Raw genomic sequence first — 25,000 nt, 5'->3', positions numbered from 1 at the left:
ACGAGTAGCAGCCGCCTGTAAGTGGCCTTTCAGAGCGGCTTTAAAGGTGATTTTTAAAACCTTTTTTTGGGGTCCCACTAGCACCTTCTATCCCACAAAGTCCCATTTCTGACCGTTGTGTCTTTCCCTGGTTTTGAGGCAAAGGTTAAAAGTATCCCACGGGTTCTCAAAACAGGCTATCCAGATTTGCTGCCGATGATGACGTCATCATCGGCCGTTTTTGAAGAAAAACCTTTTTTTTTTTTTCAATTTTTTTTTTCCAAAAAAGATTTTTTTTTTTTTTCAAAAAAAAAAGTTTTTTCAAAAAGATTTGGGGGGGGGGGCGCAGTTCAGGGCAAAGGTGGTACTGCAGCTGAAAATGCTCTGAGAGCCATTAAAAAATGAGAGAGGCTCATATTCAGGAGTGGTAATTTAGCCTCAATGCATGGTGTATCACCTTTAAAGGAAGTTAGGGATTTACACTCCTTTAAGGCCTTCGGTAGGGCGTTCCACATTTTAGTGGTGTAGCGGGAGAACGAATTTGGCATAGGCTCTGATGCCTGACAGCGCGTCGCGGGTTCGAGTCCTGATCCCGACGGCCTTTGTGTGTCACTGACCGTCTCTCTCTCCCTGTGTCCTGTCTACCTACTGTACTATCAATAGAAAGAAGCCCAACAGATTACCATTAGGAAAATGTTCAGCTCGTGTTAGGTTAGGATTAGACATTTAGAGGTTAACTCTCTCCCAGCCATTTACAATAGGCTTTGTGCGCCTATACTGCCAGGAATTTTATTAATTTCCAAGTTAGCTTTAATCTAACCCAACAGGGATCATATTGTTGTAAAATGTAGTACTAGTACTATCCACTAGAGTGTGCCCAACGATAATCTCCTAGAGTCTGGACTAGCGAGTGGACAGCAGTAGACCCATAATGGCGGCGCCCATTGGCGGCCATTATGTCTCCCGGTCCGCCGAACGGGAGCTATAAAACACGATCCGAACGTCGTGCACACGCCATTTACACTCGTTTTTGCTCTTGAGTGACCAATCTGTCAGTCCAGCCATTTTTTTCCGAATGAAAATCGGTCTAGATATGGTAAAGTTTGATAAGAAAAACGTCAACATTCAATGCTGTAAAAAGGCCCATTCTATGTTATGGCCGAACGACTTCCGGGTTACGTCATCGATGATGTCACTTCCTTCGAATATGTAACTTTAGACTAAAATTAAGCTAGAAAGGTCATTTATAGCTCAAAAAATGTCAAAAAAATACCAAAATGATCAGAAAATGATCCCCAAGGCGACGTTTGGCGATCTGGCTGCCTCACCCTCCTCAAAATGGCGATGGAAGGCGATTTGGCTGTGAACTAGTTAAGTTGAGGGGTTAGGTTTTGCCTGATTTATAATTAGTTGTATGTTGGTGCCGTGCAACAGAACATAGAGTTTGTAGATCGGCAGTTTTTGGGTGATTGCATGCTATTTTCGATGCTGTCCAATACTTTTGATGTCTTCACAAAAATAGCGATACCAACGTGTGCTTTTGTGAGTGTGTGTACCTCGGAAGTGCCTGCTGTTGCCTGACTTGGTCGCACACCATCTCACGCATCAAAAGTAACAGATCTACAAGTTCATAAAACGTAGCCCTGCGACGCTTTGTACATGTAGACAGAGTTTGTAGATGTGCTACAGTATGTACTATTCCTGTACGCACTGAATTGTGTGTGTGTGTGTGTGTGTGTGTGTGTGTGTGTGTGTGTGTGTGTGTGTGTGTGTGTGTGTGTGTGTGTGTGTGTGTGTGTGTGTGTGTGTGTGTGTGTGTGTTTATGCATGGGTGCCCATGTGTGCACGTTTGATGTGCATGTTTATTAACTAAGCCAATAATGAGCATTCCAGTAGTGATGTGTAATCCATGCGCTTTTTATTGCTCAGATTGATCAGGCTGGTGGGGAGAGAGAGTTCCTTTTAATGGCCGGTTGGGCTCATCTCTCACCATCTGGACACTGCTGCTTCTCTCCTACTGAAGAACAGCCCTGGTCCCTGTTCACAGCCACACACCAAAGACAGGATGAGAGAAAACAAAGCAGCCCACAGTAGGAGAAAAAAGTTGAGGCACAGCACTTGTTTTTTGCATCAGATAGCGCTGGACTGTTTCTCTCCTCTAACTGTTTTACTAGGGGTGTAACGATATAGTAACTGAATCGAAAAATGATCTACTATATCGTTTGCAAAAGCTAAATATCGTACCGTTTTGGCTTTGTATCGTATCGTTTTAAAATGCTGTAATCCAAGTATCAATTTATTAAAAGCGACGTTTCGGTCGGTAGTCCTTCCTCAAGCTTGAGCTTGAGGAAGGACCTTCCTCAACTGGGTGTGCGACAGTCTTCTCTTAAAATGCGGTAATCGAATCGCTTTGAAATGCAAATAATTGATTGTATGGAAAGTTGGAAACTAAGTAATTTGTGCCTTGCATTTAGCAATTTTAAGAGGGAAAATGAAAAAGAGGGGTCTAATTACCTTTCCGTTCCATATAGCTACTCTTGGTCGATAAATGTGTGTAACGTCTGTATTCATGTCAAGGTGGATTTGTCCATCCATATGTGTTGAAATATAATGTCCATGTATTTGATAGATAATCACTGCGTTTACTTCCATAATAATATATTTGTTTCACGTTTTACACAGATTTCATTTCTTTGCTAAATAGTTACTATATCAAACCATTGAATCAATCGTATCGTATCACCATGAATGAAACAATATCGTCCATGTATCGTTAAACGTGTATCGTGAAGCGTATCGTATCGCTGTTAAAATGTATCGCTACACCCCTAATATATACAGTACTGTGGCAGCTGCTGAAGAAGTGCTGTTGGTGTATTATAAATATCGTCGTTGTCGGGCGGAAACCTCGTATCTCCAAGTTTCAAATGTGTACGTTCTTTTGCAAAGTAAAGCCCTGCTTCATCATACAAGGCCATTGCACAAAAGTAGTGAAAACGAGGCGTTGTGTGCTTATAGATCGGCTGTTTTCACTAGTTTAAATCATTTTTAAAATGATAAATGCAAAATGAACGGTTTTGGACATACAAGGTTTTCACCCGACAACGACGTTATGCTGTTCACATTTGTTAAATTTGTACACTCTCAGAGTTAAGTAACAGTCAGGGTTTGCTGTGTACCCTCACACACACACACGTACACACACACTCATATACCTGTGGTGGTGTGAGGTGGTGTGAGGGGGGCTGCATGCGTGCCGTGCAGAGGGGTCATGTAGTGAGCACATGCAGGCCTGCCCCGGGCCCATGGAGGCAGTTAATCTGTGTGTGTATGACATGTGTGAGCTGAGGGTATTGTACTGCGTGTTTCCCCTCTCACTCAGCTGTGCTTAATGTAGCCCATAAAGGCTACACAACAATAAGCTACGCCCGGCGCTCTGGCCACTAGTCTGCACTACACTAGCCCACTGAGCAGGATAAATGACTCCTATAAACCTGTCACACACACACACACACACACACACACACACACACACACACACACACACACACACACACACACACACACACACACACACGCACGCATGGTGGAGCGTGCGCAGACTATAGAACACTATCTCCTCCTCCTCGGCTGTGCATCACATGCCATGGCTCTCTCGTTGTGGCGGTAGGTGTGTGAACTTTGTCTACCGTACGCGTCGCCACGCCGACGATAATAACCGAGGAGAGCGATAATGGATCGGAATCTGTTCCCATCAGGGGTGACACAAGGTGGGGGGGAAAGTGGGACTGAATTACCAGGGCCCAAGGTGGAGGGTCCTTAGTTATTTTATACTTTAGCTATTGAAAAATAGCAGATATACAAGCTCGCAGCGTGGCACCGAGTGGCGCGCTGCAAGCTTGTAGATCTGCTTTTTTTGAAAAGTCGTGGAAATGTGTGCAAATCTTTGAATTGTGTTTTTAAAGCGAACATTTGTAACTCAAATTTTGCTTCTGGGGGGGTCCCTGGAACTAAATATTTTGAGATGGGAAACATAGGTTTTTGAAATATTCAAAGACAGTTTCACGATTTTTCAAAAAACAGCAGATCTACAAGCTCGCAGCGGGGCACTCGATGCCGCGCTGTGAGCTTGTATATCTGCTGTTTTTCAATAGTTAAAGCACAAAATAACGCGCAATAATGCGTTCCCAGTCTAAATGGGTTAATAAACCCCCTCCCCCTATGACGAACATTCATGGGGGGGGGGGCCCGCAGTGAATCCTTGTACCCAGGGCCCAGAATTTGGTGTGACGCCCCTTACTTCCCATCATTTCAACTCGTCACACTGAATGGGAACGCGGATGGACGTGGGGAAGAAGTTCCGGCAGACACGGCCGTGTGACGGTTCTATTATGTGTCCATATGTCTGTGCAGTGTGCACCCCCCGCCCCTCCTTTATTCCCTCTTTACCCCTTTGGCCCAGTGTTTAATCAGCGGGCTGAAGACAGATCCAACTCCTCTAATGTCCCGGACCTCCCTCTGCATCTCGCCTTAGGAAGAGTGATCTACATTAAGAGGGGATAAAATAGCCCTTCCATGTGATGGCCAGCCACAATGTTGGTAAATGAATGCCATTTAAAATCCATAAAACTGTTATTGTGCATAATACCTTATGAATATATGTGTCTGCGACGACGGTGTGTTTGTGCATGTGTTTGTGTGTGTGTCTAAGTGTGCGTGAGATATATATATATATATCGTCACTGTCGGGCAGAAACCTTGTATCTCCAAGTTTCAAATGTGTAAATTTTTTCGCAAAGTAAAGCACTGCTTCATCACACAAAGCCGTTGTGTGCTTGTAGATCGGCTGTTTTCACTAGTTTAACTAATTTTTTAAATGATAAATACAAAACAAACGGTTTTGGACATACAAGGTTTCCACACGACAATGACGATATATATAAGTTTATACAGTATATAGATAGAGAGAGAGAGAGCGAGGGAGAGACATAGAGCGAAGTAGTTAAGCATTGCCGGGTGTTGTGAGGTGGGCGATAGATTGTGTGTGTGTGTGTGTGTGTGTGTGTGTGTGTGTGTGTGTGTGTGTGTGTGTGTGTGTGTGTGTGTGTGTGTGTGTGTGTGTGTGTGTGTGTGTGTGTGTGTGTGTGTGTGTGTGTGTGTGTGTGTGTGTGTGTGTGTGTGTGTGTGCGTAAGCGCGTGTGTGCGCGCGCCTCATACTGGGTTTGATATTATACAGCGACCATAATTGGTCTCCGCGATTGAGTGGATTTTATCTATCAGTTTTACAAAAACAGTCCCCCCCCCACCCCCCACCCATCCAGCCTTTCCTGACTGAGTGCATTGTTGTGGGAGCGCATGGTGAAAGCGCTATTAGTCTATTTATGGATCGGATCGCAGTGTTTATCAGTCAGCGGCTGACTGTGGCTGCAGACAGCATCATCTGGCCCCTCGTGTTGCTTTTAATGATTTTCCTGTTAAAGATGTCAGTGTCATGTCGCACTTGTTATTTTTCGCAGTCGTCCTGGGCAACCGGAGATGAAATTTGTGGATAGGGTGTGTGCGTGTGGCCGTGTGTGTGTGTGTGTGTGTGTGTGTGTGTGTGTGTGTGTGTGTGTGTGTGTGTGTGTGTGTGTGTGTGTGTGTGTGTGTGTGTGTGTGTGTGTGTGTGTGTGTGTGTGTGTGTGTGTGTGTGTGTGTGTGTGTGTGCGCGTGTGGAGGGGGTGTTCCGACGACAAGGCCCCAACCTGATTTTGATAAAAATGTAAATGTGATGTAAATCCCAATATTTATTCTTTCACTTTAAAAGGGAGGAAATGAAAAAAGAGCTAAACACATTATCTCTGTATTTTTCTTTTTTTCTTTTCTTTTTTTTTTACATCGTGTCTATTTTGGCAACCCGCCGTGGCGTTCATAAATAAACCACATAGATAATAGTCTTCAACGACGAAATCCATTTTCATTCTCGATATTTATTCAAGCGCCTCTCTCCCGTGTTTATACAATCCTGGAGTATTAAAAGATTGATTCAATTTCATGTTTGGGAATAAAATGCAAACAAAAACAGATGCTTGTGTGTTGGCTTTTCCCCCTCCTCCTCCTCCTCCTCCTACTGCTTCTTCTTCTTCCTCTTCTTCGTCTTGGTCTTTGGGCTGTGAATTGCATTGTGATTTATGTAAACCACCGAGTGCTGAGCTCTATTCTGAGCCCACAGCTTCCCAGAGAGACAGAGAGAGAGATGCTTGAGACTCAGTGGCGTCAGTTCTGAAAAAGCTAAGGTATGGCAACATGACTGGTGTCTTGCACGCGTGCAAGACACCAGTCATGTTGCCATACCTTAGCAACAGGCATGATACATTTATTTTAAGAAGTACATTCTATTTTTCCCCCGTTTCTACGGTTTCTTGGGCTGGATATGGCAGCCTGGAACGGTTGTTCAAGTGCAGCTAAACTTGTTAATAAACGTGCCACAATTAACAATAATGCATTGCACCTGTGCCGCTGCTCTGCGGAACCTGGGAATATACCAATTTGTCAAGATGGGGAGAATACACGTTTGGAGAATATAATCATAATACCTTGTTAACACATCGGATGCCCACGTGGTGTCTACAAGTCAATTTCTTTGATGTCGCTGGAGGCCCACGACGCGTTTGACGCGTTGTACAGTAAACTATACTGTACTGTAGCTACTGCACTTGGCTACCGCGGTGATGAAACAAACTCCATTTCCCAACATGCAGCGCGCAATTACGTCACCCGGACGTGCTGTGTGTCTCGTTGACTTCCTGTTTAGCGGCTGTACAAAAATGCTGTTTTCTCCTAATCTAGCTTTTAAATCACTTTCATTTCAAAACGGCAGCCTCTTCTACCTGCCGTAACACAAACACTGTGGCTTAGAAATGATAAAAAACGGTCCTGACTGAAAGAAAAGATTTTCGCGAAATAAACAGGACATACTCGGATTACATTTACTCGGATTACTTTTCTCGCCAGTACTCTCGCCGGTAGGTAAAATGACGCGTTGCCATGGGCACCAGCAAATTAAGACACGTTAACCACGTGGGCGTCCGATGTGTTAACTCATCTGGTGCCGATCCCGAACTAGTTCGGCTTTATTTCAATCCAATACAATCTTTTTTTTTATTAATTCACTTACCCCGAGCTGCTTGTAGAGTTGTGGGTGGTCCTGGCTCGCTAGCCGCTAGCCAGCTAGCCGTTCTACTCTGTCCGACGATATATTCCATTAAAAATGGTTTAAAATACATTTTTGAGCTCCCCAATGTTCACCCGATGTTCGGCGCCGCTTCCGATGAGTACACGAGTGTGCCGATCCCGAAGTAGTTCGGCTTTATTTAATTAAATGAATAAAATGATAAGAGGCCTTCTGAAGCCTGGCTTGATTTTTGTAGCTACTAGCCGAAAGCTAACAACGTCCCAGCCGGCCGTAATTTGCGAACGCAATCGCCAATCTCCGCCTAATCCAATGAAAGACCGCATCTTTAAAGGCTTATATCTCTTTTTTGTGTTTTAGGAAAGCGGCGCGAGGTTTATTTACGGCGAAATCGCCCAAAAATGATCTTTTAGATGACAAAATGGGAATAGCCATTCTGTTAGCATCTTCATCCGGGACATTTCCATGCCGTGCATCAACGTGAGCACGTCAGGTCCTGGAAGCTGAAGTCCTGGAAGCTAAAGCGCTCGCCTATGAGAGATGCGCTGGCATTCTTTGGCCCCTAGAGGGCGCTGGCACGCAAAGAGTTAAAGTGACCATTTTGTAAAATTTAGCATTTGTAGTTAATTTATTGTAATTTAACAACATAATAACCAGAACAGATGGGCAAAGAGACATTCGTGGATTTATATTTAAAAGTAACTCTTATTTTCCCCCCTGGACCCAGGGTATGGCAGCTACATACCCCTGCCATACCCAATTGACGCCTCTGCTGAGACTATACGGCCTCTGTGCCATCCACCAGCAACACTGTGTGGGTGAGAGCACAAGTACATAGAGATGTTGTCTGTCTCACGTTGGCACATCAGGTATTATTAGGCCCGATTGTGGTCTTTATTTCAGACAGGGGGGTTTTCTCGTGTTGTATATACTGTATATATGGCATCCTGCAGCCGTAAGCGTATGGGTTGTACTTTTTTTTTCAGTTCTGGATTGTGGTCTACTGGTTGTGTTTGGTGGTTTGCAGGAACGTTCATCTTAGTTCATAAGGTGTTTAGTTCTTATCTTAATCCGTTGGCTCATAATGACACATTAGTCACTACAGCTTGAATCCAGGGGGGGGGGGTGTAATGGTCTGTGTTGTACTGTATGTACAGTACAGGTGTCTGTTTCTTTTTTTAAGAAGCGCCAGGCGTTAGGCTATCCGTTGCACTCAGCGATCTGTGTCACTTTAGATATCAACAACTTGAACAATTTTTTTTATACTTTGGCTGTACAAAAATTGTAAATATACAAGCTCATAGCGCTGCACTGAGTGCCACGCTTTGAGCTTGTAGAGCTGCTTTATTTATTTATTTTTATTTGTGCAAATCTTTGAATATATTGTATATCCTTTTAAGGCATCATTTTTTACATTTTAACATTATCTTTGCTTCTGGGGGGTCCCTGGAACAACATATTTTGAGATTGGGGTCCGTGGCTAAATAGCATTTTGGGGATCCTTGCAATGAAAGGTTTGAACACCACTGATACAGAAACATAGGAAAACTTGGAAAACATTGGGTAGAATAGGCCTCAGGTCTTAATGGATTAACTCTCAAATACCTGGAACGCGCCCGAGTCGCGTTTGATTTTAACCACTTCAACCATTATTTTATGCTTTAACTTTAGAAAAATAGCAGATCTACAAGCTCACAGCGCGGCACCGAGTGCCGCGCTGCGAGCTTGTAGATCTGCTATTTTTGAAAAATCGTGAAAATGTGTGCAAGTCTTTGAATGTCTTTGACCCGATCTTTGACCCCGACTTCTAAATCCTTCTTCTAAATCATGCTGTTCTCAAACTTTTTCATGTGAAGGCCCCCCAAAATTACAGGTATTTGGCCACGGACCCCCATCTCAAAATATGTTGTTCCAGGGACCACCCAGAAGTAAATATTTGAGTTACAAATGTTCGCTTTTTTTTTAAGTAGATATATTCAAAGACTTGCAAAAAAAATCATGATTTTTCAAAAATAGCAGATCTACAAGCTCACAGCGCGGCACTCGGTGCCGCGCTGTGAGCTTGTATATCTGCTATTTTTCAATAGTTAAAGCAGTCAATAATCCTTGGCCTAAATGGGTTAATAAAAGCATCACCATTAGGAAGGAGTTGCACCTGGCAGCGTGTGGCACATTCCTTAGTGGTAGAGATCAGAAGAGCTGACTTTGTTCCTATACTTTTACACAGAATCACTGCAGTCACAATCACCGTAGCCATACCCATACTCCTCATACCCAAGAGACATCTACTGTATGATACCTTGACGTAATATTTACATGCAAGCGTGAGACAGTGGGAACTCGCACGATAAGGAATGGGGACTGAGTTACTAGGGCCCAAGGTGGAGCGGCCTTCATTATTTTATACTTTAGCAATTGAAGAAATAGCAGATATACAAGCTCACAGCGCGGTACTGAGTGCCAGGCTGCAAGCTTGTAGATCTGCTATTTTTGTGAAGTTGTGAAAATGTTTCCAAATCTTTGAATATTATGTATTTTTTAAGCGTCCGTGGCCAAATACATATCATTTTGGGGGTCCTTCACATGAAAATATTTGAGCACCACTGACATAGAAACAGGTTTTTTTTAAAAACTTTGAAATACTTGCACACATTTTCAAGATTTTTCAAAAATAGCAGATCTACAAGCTCACAGCGCGGCACACTGTGCCGCGCTGTGAGCTCTATAGCACTGCTGCTACTCAAAGATTGGCCATTTCAGATCATGAGAGACAAGCCAGTGGGCCAATTACATGAGTTATATTTACTTTATGGGGCTGGCCATTTCTTTAATGGCCGGCCTGGACCGGCCGGGAATGGACCGGCCTTTCGGGAGTTGTCCCACTTTTCCCAATGGCCCTGGGTGAGGTGGATCTGGTTTTGATTCTTGTAACAGGTCGTCCGCGGATCTGATTAATGACGGATGAGGCGGGCGCGGGGTGGCAAAATTGGACCCGTGCAGGACTCTGCCATGGGGTCACCACAATAAGGAAGGTTCATCCACTGCGGTGTATGAAGGTGGCGGTGCACAGAACATTCCATGGCTATCCAGCCAGTAGTTCTTGAGATGTCTTGTTTGTAAAGTAAAGTGTTGGATGTACCAGCCGAACGGATTGACAAAAGTGACTGACAGGACCACTTCACCTCTGGGATGCAGCATGATGCATCATATGATGCAAAATGCATCACTAGTCATGCTGAAATACTAAAATATCTCAAAACACAGATTGAACACAAGAAATAACTCAGGATTGTGTTGATCGTGTCCCAAACAACAATAAAATAAGATCTGGTTGTCCCCAGAGGTGAAGTGGGCCTTTAAAGCCTTGCCACTTGCGGGGCTAAAACCTCATTGTTACAGACACACGCACGTTCACAAGACAAACATTCCTCCACACTAATTATCGCAGCATATTCACTGTCTGTGTCCTCTTTGCACATTTGTTCGTCCGCCTTGAGGGGTGTGTGAGAAGGGGGAGGGCTGATGGGAGGGGGGGGGGGGGGGTATTGCAGACTAGAGGTACATATAGGGGAGTGGCGGAAGGGGATGGTGGGTGGCGAGTACTCGAAGCGTCCTTCATGTAATTTAAATGCAATTACCAATCCCCGAGCACCCCAAAGTCCCCCCCCCTCCCCCTAGCCTGGCCCCTCCCTAGCTCTTTGCGCCGTAGTGAATAACATGGGCGTATCTTCATCCATAGTCAGGGGCTCCGGGGTAACTAGTCTTTCCGTCTGGGCACCCCCATGTCGTCTTGTCCCCAATGCCTGGCTCCCTGCCTTAGTCTCTCTCTCTCTCTCTCTCTCTCTCTCTCTCTCTCTCTCTCTCTCTCTCTCTCATATACACACACACACACACACACACACACACACACACACACACACACACACACGCACATACATTACCCCACTTTTTTTATTGAACATTATTCCGCTGGCAGAGCGCAGAGGAAAAGAAGGGAGGAAAGAGAGAAGGGGGAAAAAAAAGAAAAGGATTGGGGGGGGGGGGGGGGGGCAAGGGAAGAGAGGAGGGGAACTTTTAATAGCACACCTGAATAGAGGGTGTCATATAATCAATGCATACAGGCCCGCATTACAGGCTGTCAGTGAGAGTCCATCTCACACGCACACACACACGCACACACGCACACACACACACACACACACACACACACACACACACACACACACACACACACACACACACACACACACACACACACACACAGAGTGAAGGAGGAGGAGGAGGAGAATGGGATATTAACTCTTGTGAAAGGGAGGGACGCGTATCAGCGGTCTGAAATTAAATGGCCTGCTCTAAAGGAGATGAGGCCAAAAATGAGACGCCTTTTGACTCACAGAGATACGCGCGTGTTTTGCACAATATTTACCTCCCCTGCTACACCACAGGGTCTTTAAAGTGGGGGCTGCCAGGAGACGCCATGCATGCAGGCTGCCAACTGGAAAGGGAGGGAAAAGATTTTTGTAATTTGTTATTAAATATTAAATACAGGGTGCCGTGATTTTTTCCCCCCCTACAACATGATCATCAGATATTATGATTATACTTGAGGAAGATTCTTTAAAAGTACAGAAAGTGTTAAAATTATGTTTGTGTCTGGCCACACCCACCTGTTCATTAATAAGTATACCTGGTTTTCAGGTGGGTGGTGACCAGTAGTGCTTTGGGATTTTCTTTTCAGGACGGTCCTGAAAAGGTCTTAAGTACATTTGCATTGTTACTTAAGATTTAATTTTCTAGTTTCATTTAATTCAATTAGAAAATATAGCGCAGCTAGTAGAGAAACAAAGTTTGCGAACATTTGACAAAATGAGGAAAACTCTTGCGGAAAATAGCAGCGCAACGAGTAGGGATGGGACGATATGAAAATGTCATATCACGATTATTGTGACAAAAGAAATTGCGATTTACGATATTATCGCGATAATCAAAATCCATTATCCTGGGGCGGAACATTTGCAAGCGCTTGTAGATCGGCAATTCTTTTGGCAAAGACATTTGATAGAGAGTGAAAAAAAAAGACTGAATCAAGTACGTATATTATAAGTATCTTTTACCAACTATTGAGGGTTTAAGTGGTACCGGATATGCAGCTCGGCAAATAAAAGGTGAATTGATCCCAGTGCATGATGGAGGACGATATCACAATAAATTAAATCTCCACGATACGATTATCGTGAGTGGTTTTTATCATGATAAACGACGGCTTATCGTCCCATCCCTAGCTACGAGCTTGTAGAGCGGATTAGCAATTTGGACTAGTCAGAATAAAGGAGCAGACCCTGTAGGACACTGGTCAACTACTATAAGGTTTAATTCCTTAAAATAACTCATGATTTGTCTGTGTTCTGCATGATGACACATGTAGAATGTGTGTGTGTGTGTGTGTGTGTGTGTGTGGAGGGGGGGGGGGGGCATTGATCTGATCAGAGTCGTCAGGTTCCATGGGGCCTCTGTATCTATAGAAATGTAGAACTTCCCTTAAGAAGTTTTGTGCATGTGTGTGTGTGTGTGTGTGTGTGTGTGTGTGTGTGTGTGTGTGTGTGTGTGTGTGTGTGTGTGTGTGTGTGTGTGTGTGTGTGCGCGACTGCGTGTGCATGGGCACACACCTGTGTCAGTGCATAAATGTATACTGTGTGTGTGTGTGTGTGTGTGTGTGTGTGTGTGTGTGTGTGTGTGTGTGTGTGTGTGTGTGTGTGTGTGTGTGTGTGTGTGTGTGTGTGTGTGTGCGCGTGTTTTAGTGTGTGTGCGCGTGTTTTAACTGCTGCCGTCAGCAGACTGTAATCCCTCAGAGTCCCCTGTTTGTGCGTGTGCGTGTGTTTGTGTGTGCGCGTGTGCATGTGCGTGCGTGTGTGTGTGTTAGTCCATTCCTCCCCAATGTGGAAAATGCCGGACTGGCGCGCGTGTGTGTGTGTGCGTGTGCACGCGTGCGCGTGTGTTTGTGTGTGAGCGATGTTCAGCGGAATGCCCTTTGATACAGAGAACACTTTAGAAATGCAATTTCCTTCTCCCTTCTGTGTACCGCGTGTATTCATGTTGGGTTTATTAGAATATGAAAGTGTTGCGCCGCACTGCCCGGGTTAGAGGCTCTGCCTCTGTCCCTCCCCTCCCCTCTCTCCTCCCCCCCTACGTCCCCCTCAACTCCTCTCCACTCCTCCCCTCCCCTCCCCTCTCCGGCCCGCTCCGTCTCCCTGGCTGGGCTCATGCATTAGAGATGAAGGGCTAGTAGAGAGCAGAGGGGAGGGAGCCCAACACCAGCCTCACACAGGGAAATGCACCATTATAAACAGTATATGAACACGTGCCTCCTCGCTGCAACGCTCACGTTTGGGCTCTATGGGGATGTTTTGGGGAAGGGAGTGTGTGTGAGACTTTAGCCTAACTTCTGAACCACATACTGTAGTAGTTCCTTTTACTTCAAAAATAGCAGATCTACAATAGGGCTGTCACAATTATTACATAATCGTTTAATCGCAATTATTTGAAATAATCGCAATTATTTGACATAATCGCAATTATTTTGTAAAAGACTGAATCAAGTACGTATATTATAAGTATCTTTTACCAACTATTGAGGGTTTAAGTGGTACCGGATATGCAGCTCGGCAAATAAAAGGTGAATTGATCCCAGTGCATGATGGAGGACGATATCGCGATAAATTCAATCTCCACGATACGATTATCGTGAGTGGTTTTTATCATGATAAACGAATAATCGTCATAATCGTTAACATCGTTAAAAAAATGTTTATATATGTTCAAACATTAAAAAAATTGTGGAAATAGTAGATCTACAAGCTCACAACGCGTCGCATCGCGACACGTTGTGAGCTTGTGGATCGGCTATTTCCACTATCAATGTTCTTTTTTAAGTATAAAGTTGTCAAATATGTCAGTAATTTCTTTGTATATTTAGGTTATCGTATCTACCATGTGCAACTTCAAATCGGTTAACATTATCTCTATAATCATGTGATCAAGATGGATTTGTCAGAGTTGTCATATTCCATCCTGATTGGCTTCCAAAGTTTGGAAGAGTGACCCGTTTTGAACAAAATGCCTCTGCACCTAGCCTCGCGTAGCCAGGCTTACTCATCTGCCAAGAGAAAAGCCTGGTCAAGACCATAGGCTAAATCGGCATGAAACGGTGCTACTTCCGCTGGGAGAATTTCACCGGATGTTATTGTTTTTTCATATTCCCCGCTGGCGAAAAAAACTGTTCTACTTCTCCCGACCCATCGGTTGCGCTCGTAATAAACAATATCCAAACAAAAACATGGATTCTGACAAAGGACACATATTAAGAGCAAGTTAAAAGCTACAATCTTTATGTAAACGGACTGCAACGTATGACGTAACTTCCGTTAACCGCAGCACTTCCGGTGTCTAAAGGTTCATGCCATTTTCATCGGCTATTCTGACCAGGGTGCTCTGCACCCGATTGCTGTGACACATTGCTGGCCCCACAATTAGCTACCTGCCCTGGTGGAGGAGCACATTTCTTTAGTGACTATTATTATTATTGCTTAATATTTGAGTTGGGCCATGCTTCTATTTAGACTCGAGGATTACACACACACACACACACACACACACACACACACACACACACACACACACACACACACACACACACACACACACACACACACACATGCACATTACATTATCATCATCATCTTCATGGACATGGTTATCGTCCTCCTCATAATTAACAACATCTTGTGAAACAAAGCAGAGCCTTGGGGTCTTGCTTTGGGTTACTGTGAAGATGAGAGTTGTTTCCGATCAATGAAAAAATAAATTGCACAAATAGCTGGATGCAATTGAATAAACCGGGGTTTTGTGCCTTTGCTCATTCTCAAAACTAAAAACTAAAAAAGAATAAGTAAAAATGCCAACAGTCCAGGAATTGCCCCACTAGCCAGTTAGCATTCTGTAACCCTCTGTCTAATCACTTCTTATAGTCAACGGAAACAGGATAATGTCCATGACAGCACCTGTGCTGTATCATATCGACACTGTCGGGCAGAAAACTCTTATCTCCAAGTTTCGAATCTGTACGTTTTTTCGTAAAGCAAAGCCCTGCTTCATCAGACAAGGCCGTCGCACCAAAGTAGTGAAAACAGCAGATCTACAAGCACACAACGCCTCGAGGTGCGAGGCGTTGTGTGCTTGTAGATCGGCTGTTTTCACTAGCTTAGTTTGTTTTTGAAATGATAAATACAAAACGAACGCTTTTGGACATACAAGGTTTCCACCCGACAACGACGATACGCTGTATTGAACCTCTAAGTGATCACAGACGGAAGCGAAGGCGACTGAAAGTTGGCTTCCTAACGTTGCTGGCACTGGTGAGAACAGATGTACAGTATACTATATACTATACTGTAGGTCTGTATCACCTTTATCACAAACATGGCACACATTCTTGTTAATGACCAACAAGTCAGCCTGCCCATAAACTCACTGTGTGTGTACAAATTAATGTATCCTTTACTGCTGGCATTGTACTGTAAGAGAAACAGAGGCTCAATATACCTGGCACCGCCAAATGGCTTGATGAATAAGTGTAGCACACTTGCGTGCGCATGCACACACCAGTGGTGGAAAAAGTACTCACATTATTTACTTAAGTAAAAGTGTCAATATTGCAATTCAGAAATGCTCTGTTACAAGTAAAAGTCCGGAAATTCAAAATGCACTTGAGTAAAAGTATGAAAGTATTGGCGTCAAAATGTATTTAACACTTTGCCGTCCGAAATAGAATGGTTGTTGGTAGATTAGCCGTGAAATTTCTATTATTATATTATGATCTGAACCGCATTCATTTTACCAGACATCCAGCGCTATATCACGTGGTCTTCATCCCCCATTACCATTCTGCGATCCCCCGTTGTTTTACTCACCCCAGTTCCCAGTGAAATTCTCAATCTGCATTGGCTTAGAGTGGGAGATTCGGCTGACGCATCATGTCCCCGTGCGTTTCGCGTGCGCGATCCGTTCACGTAAATGTCCCCTCAAATAATCCACGTGTGACTCAAGAGTAGAACTGAAAAGTATCGCTAGCATAGCCATCAGCACGGCTGCAGTAGAAGCTCTCGTGTACAGACAGTAACCGAATGGGGGAAGGTGCCTTGGAGAAGGAAAGGGCCATGACATCACTTCTGCTTCATGTCAGACCAGCCATGAGCTATCAATGCACGAGTGGTGACTAGGGAAGGTTAGACGATCGCCGATTTTCGGATGTAAATCATTTATTTCGGTAAATACGGGAAAGTACGGGAAAAGACGATTGGCTGCCCCTCCCCCCCTAGGAAGTCCGATATAGTACGGCTTTAATATTAAGGGGCTCCCCGTGGCTTGGAAAGGGTTAAAGTACCAAAAGTAAAAGTACAGAATGTTTGAAAATAGCAGATCTACAAGCTCTGTGAGCTTGTAGATCAGCTATTTTCAAATAGCCTAGGTATAAAATAGGGCTAAAGTGGTTAATGTATGTCTTATATATAACATTATAATTTGTATCTGAAAAAGTAACTAGTAACTAAAGTTTTCAAATAATTGTAGTGGAGTGAAAGTACAATATTTGGATTCGAGATATAGTGGAGTAGAAGTAAAAGTATTGGAAATTGGACATTCTCAAGTAAAGTACAAATACCTCAAAACGGTACTTAAGTACAGTACTTAAGTAAATGTACTTACTTTACACCACTGGCACGCACACACACACACACACACACACACACACACACACACACACACACACACACACACACACACACACACACACACACACACACACACACACACACACACACACACACACACACACACACACACAGACAGAGAGAGTGAGAGAGACAGTGAGTGAGAGTGAGAAAACGATAGGAAGGGAGAGAAAGGGGGTAAGTGTGTGTGTGTGTGTGTGTGTGTGCGTGTGCGTGTCTGCGTCTGCGTGGGGCGCACATGCATGCATGTGTGCTGCACCTATTCATGGATCCATTTGGCAGTGGCAGGTATAGAGTTGAGCCTCTGTCTCTCAGCGGTTCCTCCAGACAGAGGGGCTGCTTGTTCCAGCTCTTCCCCAGGAGAGGAGAGGAGAGAGCAGGCACAAAGAGTACAGGGCCACCCCTGGGCTGGGTGGCTCTGTACTTCCATCAGCAGGGGATGAGGTCAGCTGTGGGGGGGAAGGGGGGGGGGGGGGGGGGGGGGGCTGGCCGAGGAAGGTCCTTCTATCAACCGTCGTGAGCCATAGTCAAGACGCAGCGGCCAGGGTCTCATTATAAAACGTTGTCGGGTGGAAACCTTGTATGTTCAAAACTGTTTTGTGTTTATCATTTTTAAAATGAATTAAAGTAGTGAAAATAGCTGATCTGTGTGCTTGTAGATCTGTTATTTTCACTAGTTTTGTGCAACAGTCTGGTATGATGAAGCAGGGCTTTACTTTACGTAAAAGCCTGCAAATTTGAAACTTAGAGATACGAGGTTTCTGCCCGACAGTGACAAAGAATAATTCACATTTAACCACTTTCAACCTGGCATCCCGACTTCAGGCATGTCATTATAGGCAAAAAGTGTCATAGGTTGTGTGATGTGACATATTGTGAGCTTTTAAATCTGCTTTAACCACATAATACTACTGGCATACGACTAAGTATAATACTCTGGATCTTACTGTGTGCTTGTGTTGCGCTACGCGCATACTGTAGTAAAATCCTTAGTGGTCATTTATAATATATTCCTCTTCACTATATGCCCTTGGTTTCCTGTTTCTCTACACTAGTCTGGGATCACTTCACTTTTCGAGGTTTGATCCGGTCGGGAGAGGAAACCACTTTACGTCATGTTGTAGTACTAAAAGGACTACAATTTGTCGGAACTATCAAACCGGATTCAGTTTTAACCCAAAATAATTCCCCTGCGCTCAAGGACATACTTTTAGGGCCTACCTAATAAACTCCTTGATGCGGAGTAGTTTTGCTTTTGAAAAATGTGTTTGGTATATGCATCTTTTAGTCCAACTCTTACTGGCCAACTCTGACTGGCAAAACTACACTAGGCTACTCAATCATTTTAATAGTGATTGGGGAAACAAACGGAGGGAACCAAATCAAAGTGACGCCGCTTCTTCTAGTGGTTTCCGCGCTTTAGGCGGAAACCAAACAGCCTGTTGTGAACGAACACCAGGCTTTCTCTCAGAATGCCTGGTGGGCGAGGTTACTCTACACTGACTGAAATAAACGTTACAAAAGCCTCCAGAGGGAATCCTTAGTGTACGAATGGAACCAAAATGGACTGGTCCATTTGGATACAGATGCAAATAGCTTGCCTATATGTCTGTATTTCTTGATGGCACATAATAACGGTGTTCCGCCAAACACTGATGTGTGTCCCCAGTTCAACTCTGATTATTTGGGGGTCGTGGCCTTAAAAGGTTGAAAACCACTGGCGTAACGTTCCAGTTCTACAGTGCCTATACTGTAGCTTCTCTTCTTCATTACGACCTGTCTCATATTTTCCCAGAAATCGGTTTCTCAAATTGCACACTCTCTCCCCCCTAATAGCTGACCTCTTACGGAGTGCAGAGGGGTGGTCCCTCCTCCACCAGCTAGCCCACTGGCCAGGGGCTAATGTTCACCAGGCGCCCATCCAGACAGGGGGCACTCCTCTGACCTCTGACCCCAGCCACCCCCCCGCTCCCCCCCCACCCCTCCCCACTCGCCTGGGTCAACCCACAGAGGACAAGGCCTAGGAGAAGATTAATGGAACTCCCTTGCTCGCTGTTGGGGCAGGTGTGTGTGTGTATGTGTGCGCGCGTGTGTGTGTGTGTGTGTGCGTGTGTGTGTGTGTGTGTTTTAAGCATTTGTGTGTTTCATGTGTGTACAGTAAGTGCAGGTGAGAGAGGCAGTGCAGGCGTGTGTGTGTGTGTGTGTGTGTGTGTGTGTGTGTGTGTGTGTGTGTGTGTGTGTGTGTGTGTGTGTGTGTGTGTGTGTGTGTGTGTGTGTGTGTGTGTGTGTGTGTGTGTGTGTGTGTGTGTGTGTGTGTGTGTTAATAATACTATGTAGTAGGGGTGGGACGATATGAAAATTTCATATCACGATTATTGTGACAAAAGAAATCGTGATTTACGATATTATCACGATAATCAAAATCCATTACCCTGGGGCGGAATATTTGCCAAAAAATAGCAGATCTACAAGCTCACAATGCGTCGCGTTAGATTGGCTATTTTTTGGCAAAGACATTTGAAAGAGAGTGAAAAAAAGACTTTATCAAGTACTTATCAAGTACCTTTTACCAATTATAGAGGGTTTATGTGGTACCGGATATGCAGCTCTGCAAATAAAAGTTGAATTGATCCCAGTGCATGACGGAGGACGATATATTAAATCTCCACGATACGATTATCGTGTTTTTTATCACGATAAACGATAATATCGCGTATCGTCCCATCCCTACTATGTAGTGAAAAGAAGATGCAGGAGTTTGAATTCTATGCATCAAACTTCAAACTTTTCTACGTGAAATCATGATTTGTTTTTCGTCACATGCGATAGACATGAGACACACAAGTAGGTGTTGTTTTTTTGTTTTGGTTCTTCTTTGCGGCTGCTACTGATGTTGGGCGACCACGCGATACATTCTGGTTTGCATCATGTATCACTGAATGTAACACACATACTGTAGGCTTTATTTACCAGGACATTCTAGACCACTGTGTGCCCCCCATACACGCACGCACAGTAACACATGCACACGCACAGTCTCTGTCTCTCTCTGTTTCTCTTTAACCCACTCTCTCTTTGTCATTCTCTCTCACACACTCGTTTCACTGTGCCTTATACTCTCACTCTCTCTCATTCTCTCTCTGTCTCCCCCTCTGTCTCTCACACATTCTATATGTGTGTCCTCTCTTTCTTTCTCTCTCTCTCTCTCTCTCTCTCTCTCTCTCTCTCTTTCTCTCTCTCTCTCTCTCTCTCTCTTTCTCTCTCTCTCTCCCTCCCTCCCCCTCTCCCATTCTGTGTGCGTGTGTGTGTGTGCGCGTGAAGAGTGCTGTTTCAGCAAGGTCTTCTGTTCATTCTCAAGGTGTCCTCCCCGTGCCGGCTCCCTTCCTTTTCTGAAGGCCCCTTTTAATGGATTGGTCTGATATACCTTCCAAATGGAGCACTATGAGCGTTAATTCGCTTTCTGATAAAGATCCCCCCCCCCCCCCCCACCCTCACACACACACACACACACACACACACACACACACACACACACACACACACACTTTTTCTTTCCCCCCTTTTTTTTTTGCTTTCCTTTCTATAAGTCTCCCCCCCCTGATATGAGGTACACAAGGAAGGGCAGATGAGCACAAAATCCTCCCTCTGTGTCGGGGCCGGCTGGGAAAATGGACCGTGGTGAAAAGGGAATCAATTGGATCCCCCATTCATGTGCGACTGAGTGGGGGGCTTGTGTGTGTGTGTGTGTGTGTGTGTGTGTGTGTGTGAGAGGGCGAGTGCACGGACAGAGAAAGGCTGATGGCTGTCTCCTCGCCCCCACAGGCCGACCCGGTGTCTGTCTGAGGGAGGGTGGGGAATTGGAGCCCTTTTTGTGGGCTTTGTTGGCGACAGCGGGGGTTATCGGCGCGATCTGGCCATCGGCAGGTATAGCTGTCAAGGCTTGTCAGTGCCTCTGAACCCTGGGGCTGCACGTGCATGCAGGAGGCGCGCACGCAGTTTAATATCGCTTAAACCAGTGGTCCGGGGACCACCAGTGGTTGGTTTCATTTTCAATTATTGATACACATCTGCATTACTTAATTTACAAGAAGTCTACACAATTAGATAATGTAGAAGAGTTGCTATTTTGATCGGCGTTTGTCATCTCTCCTAACACATCAATACAGCATCGGAATTGTGGGCAGAATCGTATCCAACGATAACGAAATGGTTTTGGGTCTGGGAGGCAAAATTCAAACGCTGAATAAATAATGGGCCTTGGTATGAAAAGGGTTGAAAAACCACTGACTTAAAACCCCAGCATACGTATTGTGGGGAAGGCATATGGAAGTGTGTGTGTGTGTGTGTGTGTGTGTGTGTGTGTGTGTGTGTGTGTGTGTGTGTGTGTGTGTGTGTGTGTGTGTGTGTGTGTGTGTGTGTGTGTGTGTGTGTGTGTGTGTGTCTGTGTCTGTGCGGTTGCTGTGTCCAAACAGAGAGGATACAAACATCAGCAGCGGATTCCCATGCCAATAGCCATGAATGTCCCAAATGTCCCTCCACTCTGCATCACTAGTTGCATTTCCATAAAGCTGTTTAATGTGCATTAAGGCATTTGCACATCAATCTTTTTATGGAAACACTTCAAGTGTCACGTTCAGTCTCTGTTTATGTGTTGTTTGTTTGTGTCCGCTCTTCTGCGACCTGGCGTTTCCCAAGGACCCTAAGCACAATGGTGGGGGCCAGTGGTGGGCAAGGAGGTAGGGAGCGCTACACTAATTCGAATGACACCCGCGGATGGAAACAGGCTAAATTTGCTCTGCCTTAAGGTGGTTGCACACTGCTGCGTTTTTCGGGCCGAATATCGGAGTGAATTTCGGAGCATGCAAATAAAAAAATCAACCTCACGTTATGTCAGTCACGTTTGCACACTGCCGCCCGTTTTGCGCACGACTCGGTCCCTTGCTCTCTCTATCTCTCTCTCTCTCCTTGCCTGAAAAACGCATTTTCGAATAAGTTTATGGAAACGCCACTACTGTCTTCCCCACTCCTCCCATCAGCTCCCTGTCACGCATCCCCATCCTTAGACAGGAGAATGTCCCCAAACATGGCTCCTGCAGCCATCCCCACTGCACACCCCATCACGAAGGCCATCTTGACCCGATCCAAACAGCTGGGCTGGTGCTGGGCCGCACGGACCTACTGCCACAGGCATCTTGCAGTGTGTTTTTAACCCATTTAGGCCTAGGATTATTGACTGCTTAACTATTGAAAAATAGCAGATATACAAGCTCACAGCGCGGCGAGCTTGTAGATCTGCTATTTTTGAAAAATCATGATTTTTTTTGCAAGTCTTTGAATATATCTACTTAAAAGCGAACAGTTGTAACTAAATATTTACTTCTGGGTGGTCCCTGGAACAACATATTTTGAGATGGTGGTCCGTGGCCAAATACCTGTAATTTTGGGGGTCCTTGACATGAAAAGGTTTGAGAACAGCATGATTTAGACAGAGGAAGGATTTAGAAGTCGGGTCAAAGATCGGGTCAAAGATATTCAAAGACTTGCACTCATTTTCACGATTTTTCAAGCAGATATACAAGCTCACAGCGCGGCACTCGGTGCCACGCTGTGAGCTTATATATCTGCTATTTTTCTACAGTTCAAGCATACAATAATGGTTAAAGTGGTTAAAATCGAACGCGACTCGGCGCGTTTCCGGTATTTGAGAGTTAAATGAACTGGTGTCTGACTGAACAGAAGGTTGTGACTGAGAGTGTTGTTTTATTGTCGTCCTAGCATGCCTCCATTACTGCCTAAAGGAAGTGGGAAGGCGTAGGTTTAAGTGGTTAAGGGTTCTTTATACTCATGGTTATTTGCCGCTGTAGTGCGCCTAAAATTGCAGATCTACAAGCTTACAACGCATCTCAGTATGACGCGCGGTTAGCTTGTAAACCTGCTACTTTTGGTTAATGACACTGGTGTGCAACCAAGCACAAATCGGGCCTTAGTCGCTTCCACTCATAAGCCGATATACTGTGCACATACACATACTGTAAGCACACACATGCAGACACAAACAACCGGAAGAACACATACACACACACCTGCATACACACACACACACGCGCGTGCACACACACACACGCACGCACGCACCCACACACACACACACACACACACACACACACACACACACACCACACACACACACACACACACTCTCTGCATGCAAAAAGGCCATCTTAAATTATGGAAGTATGCTCTATAAGATAAGCAGTGCATATTTTTTTGATTTTTTTTGGACATCCTATTACCATCCCAAAGCTCATTCACACGGTTAACCCTCACCGCGCCGCCACCAGGTCCACCCCTCTGCATTTTGGGAGCAACAATACAGGATGGTCTGACCTGTTTGCCCACTCGAGTGTGACATTATTGTGTCCGCGTTCGCAAGCCTCAGACTGAAAACTTCTCTCTCTCTCTCTCTCCCCCCCTCACTCCAACTACAAATTAAACACCATGTCTCTACACAAGTGCTTACATGGTCAGATTCTTATGAATAACTTCCCACCCCGCCTTCGTTAGTACCCCCCCCCCTCCCCCCTCCCTCTCTCTCTGCAGGAGAGTGCACTGGCTCTCTCTGATGCAACATGGCGAGCCAGAATTCCTCTGACTTGTTCAAACGTTTTCTCCGTCTGTCTGTCTGTCTGTCTGTCTGTCTGTCTCTCTCTCTCTCTCCATCCTTCTTTACTCCCTTACCCCTCTCTGTCTCCCTCTCTCCCTCAATAATTTATCTTTTTCTGTCATTGACTGAGTGCGAGCGCCGCTCTCTGTGAAGTCTCACCGTTTCTTTTGTTTGTCACGAGAGAATAGAGAGATGGGTTTTGGGGTGAAGCCCTTACCTCTGCCTGTCGCCTTGTTTGCCAGTTTAGGTTGTTTGAAGCGCCGGCCGCATTGTGTTTCTGGCCCGCTCGCACTTGTTCGTCTTGTTCGTCTGCGCCAGTCAATGAGCGAGGTGCAGTGAGCGCGCTGTAGAGAGAGAGCGAGAGAGTGTAAGCTCGTGTTTACAGTGTTATCCCAATGGATTGTGGCCTCCCTGTGGTTCACTCCAATTATGAGTGGAGGAATTAAAAGCAACCCAAAACATATGCATATTGTTGAGAGAGAGAGAGAGAGAGAGAGAGAGGGAGGGAGGGATGTAAAACTGCAGAGCGCAGGACCCAATGGGCTCTTTCTTGGACTGCCTGGCTTTACACACTAATTACCACACACACACACACACACACACACACACACACACACACACACACAGACGCTTCATCGTCAGTAGCAGGATTGACTTGGTTCCATTCCCGTTCCGTTTATTTTATTATTAAAGGTATTTTGACTGTTTGATTTCCATCTAACACTCTGGTTAGGGTGAGTTTCTCATAAGGGAAAGAGTTTGCGCTCTGGACTTACCCCCTCCCAATGCACACACGCGCGTGCGCACACACACACACACACACACACACACAGACACACACACACACACACACACACACACACACACACACACACACACACACACACACACACCACACAGACACACACTCTCTCTCTCTTCACTCTCAGACATCGCAAGGGAGAGATAGAGAGCTAATCTAACTGCATGTTTGATGCATTTTTAAAAAGCCACTGCCTTTTTCTATTTTTTTCCTTCCTTTTTTCAAGTTTTTCCAGCCTAACGGACGATCTCGCCCACTATAATTTAATCAGCGCTTGGGAATCACACGGCATACTTAAGCACCATTAATATGCCCCCCCCCCCCCCACACACACACACACACACACTCACACACCACACACACACGATTTCCCTCTCCGGTCACTTAACGGAGAAGAGTGGTAAAAAAAAAAAAAAAAATGAAGAGAAAAAAGACTTTATGTTATTTCCTGCGTAGCATTTCCCCCAATTTATATGCTTTCATCCGACACATAAAAGAGCCAGTGATTTGTCAAGTAATTATACCATCTCCCCCCATCCTTTTGTGCGTGTGTGTGTGTGTGTGTGTGTGTGTGTGTGTGTGAGAGAGAAAGAAAGAGA

General features: G+C 45.0%; 1 protein-coding gene and 1 pseudogene across 2 annotated transcripts in view; one reads left to right on the top strand and one right to left on the bottom strand.

The window, feature by feature from the left end:
* wwox (WW domain containing oxidoreductase) overlaps nt 1-25,000 on the top strand; it is a 306,800-nt gene that overhangs the window by 163,574 nt on the left and 118,226 nt on the right. The window lies entirely within an intron of this gene.
* Nucleotides 21,422-22,126, bottom strand: LOC308293738 (reactive oxygen species modulator 1-like; annotated as a pseudogene). The gene is made up of 2 exons: nt 21,945-22,126; nt 21,422-21,481 (listed from the first exon to the last, which is right to left on the bottom strand). The product of its transcript is annotated as a reactive oxygen species modulator 1-like (transcript).

The sequence above is a fragment of the Nannobrachium achirus genome, assembly GCF_963921795.1.
Source record: "Nannobrachium achirus genome assembly, chromosome: 11".
Taxonomy (NCBI): domain Eukaryota; kingdom Metazoa; phylum Chordata; class Actinopteri; order Myctophiformes; family Myctophidae; genus Nannobrachium; species Nannobrachium achirus.
Note: the sequence above shows the minus strand (reverse complement) of the source record. Positions and strands in the feature narration are given on the sequence as shown.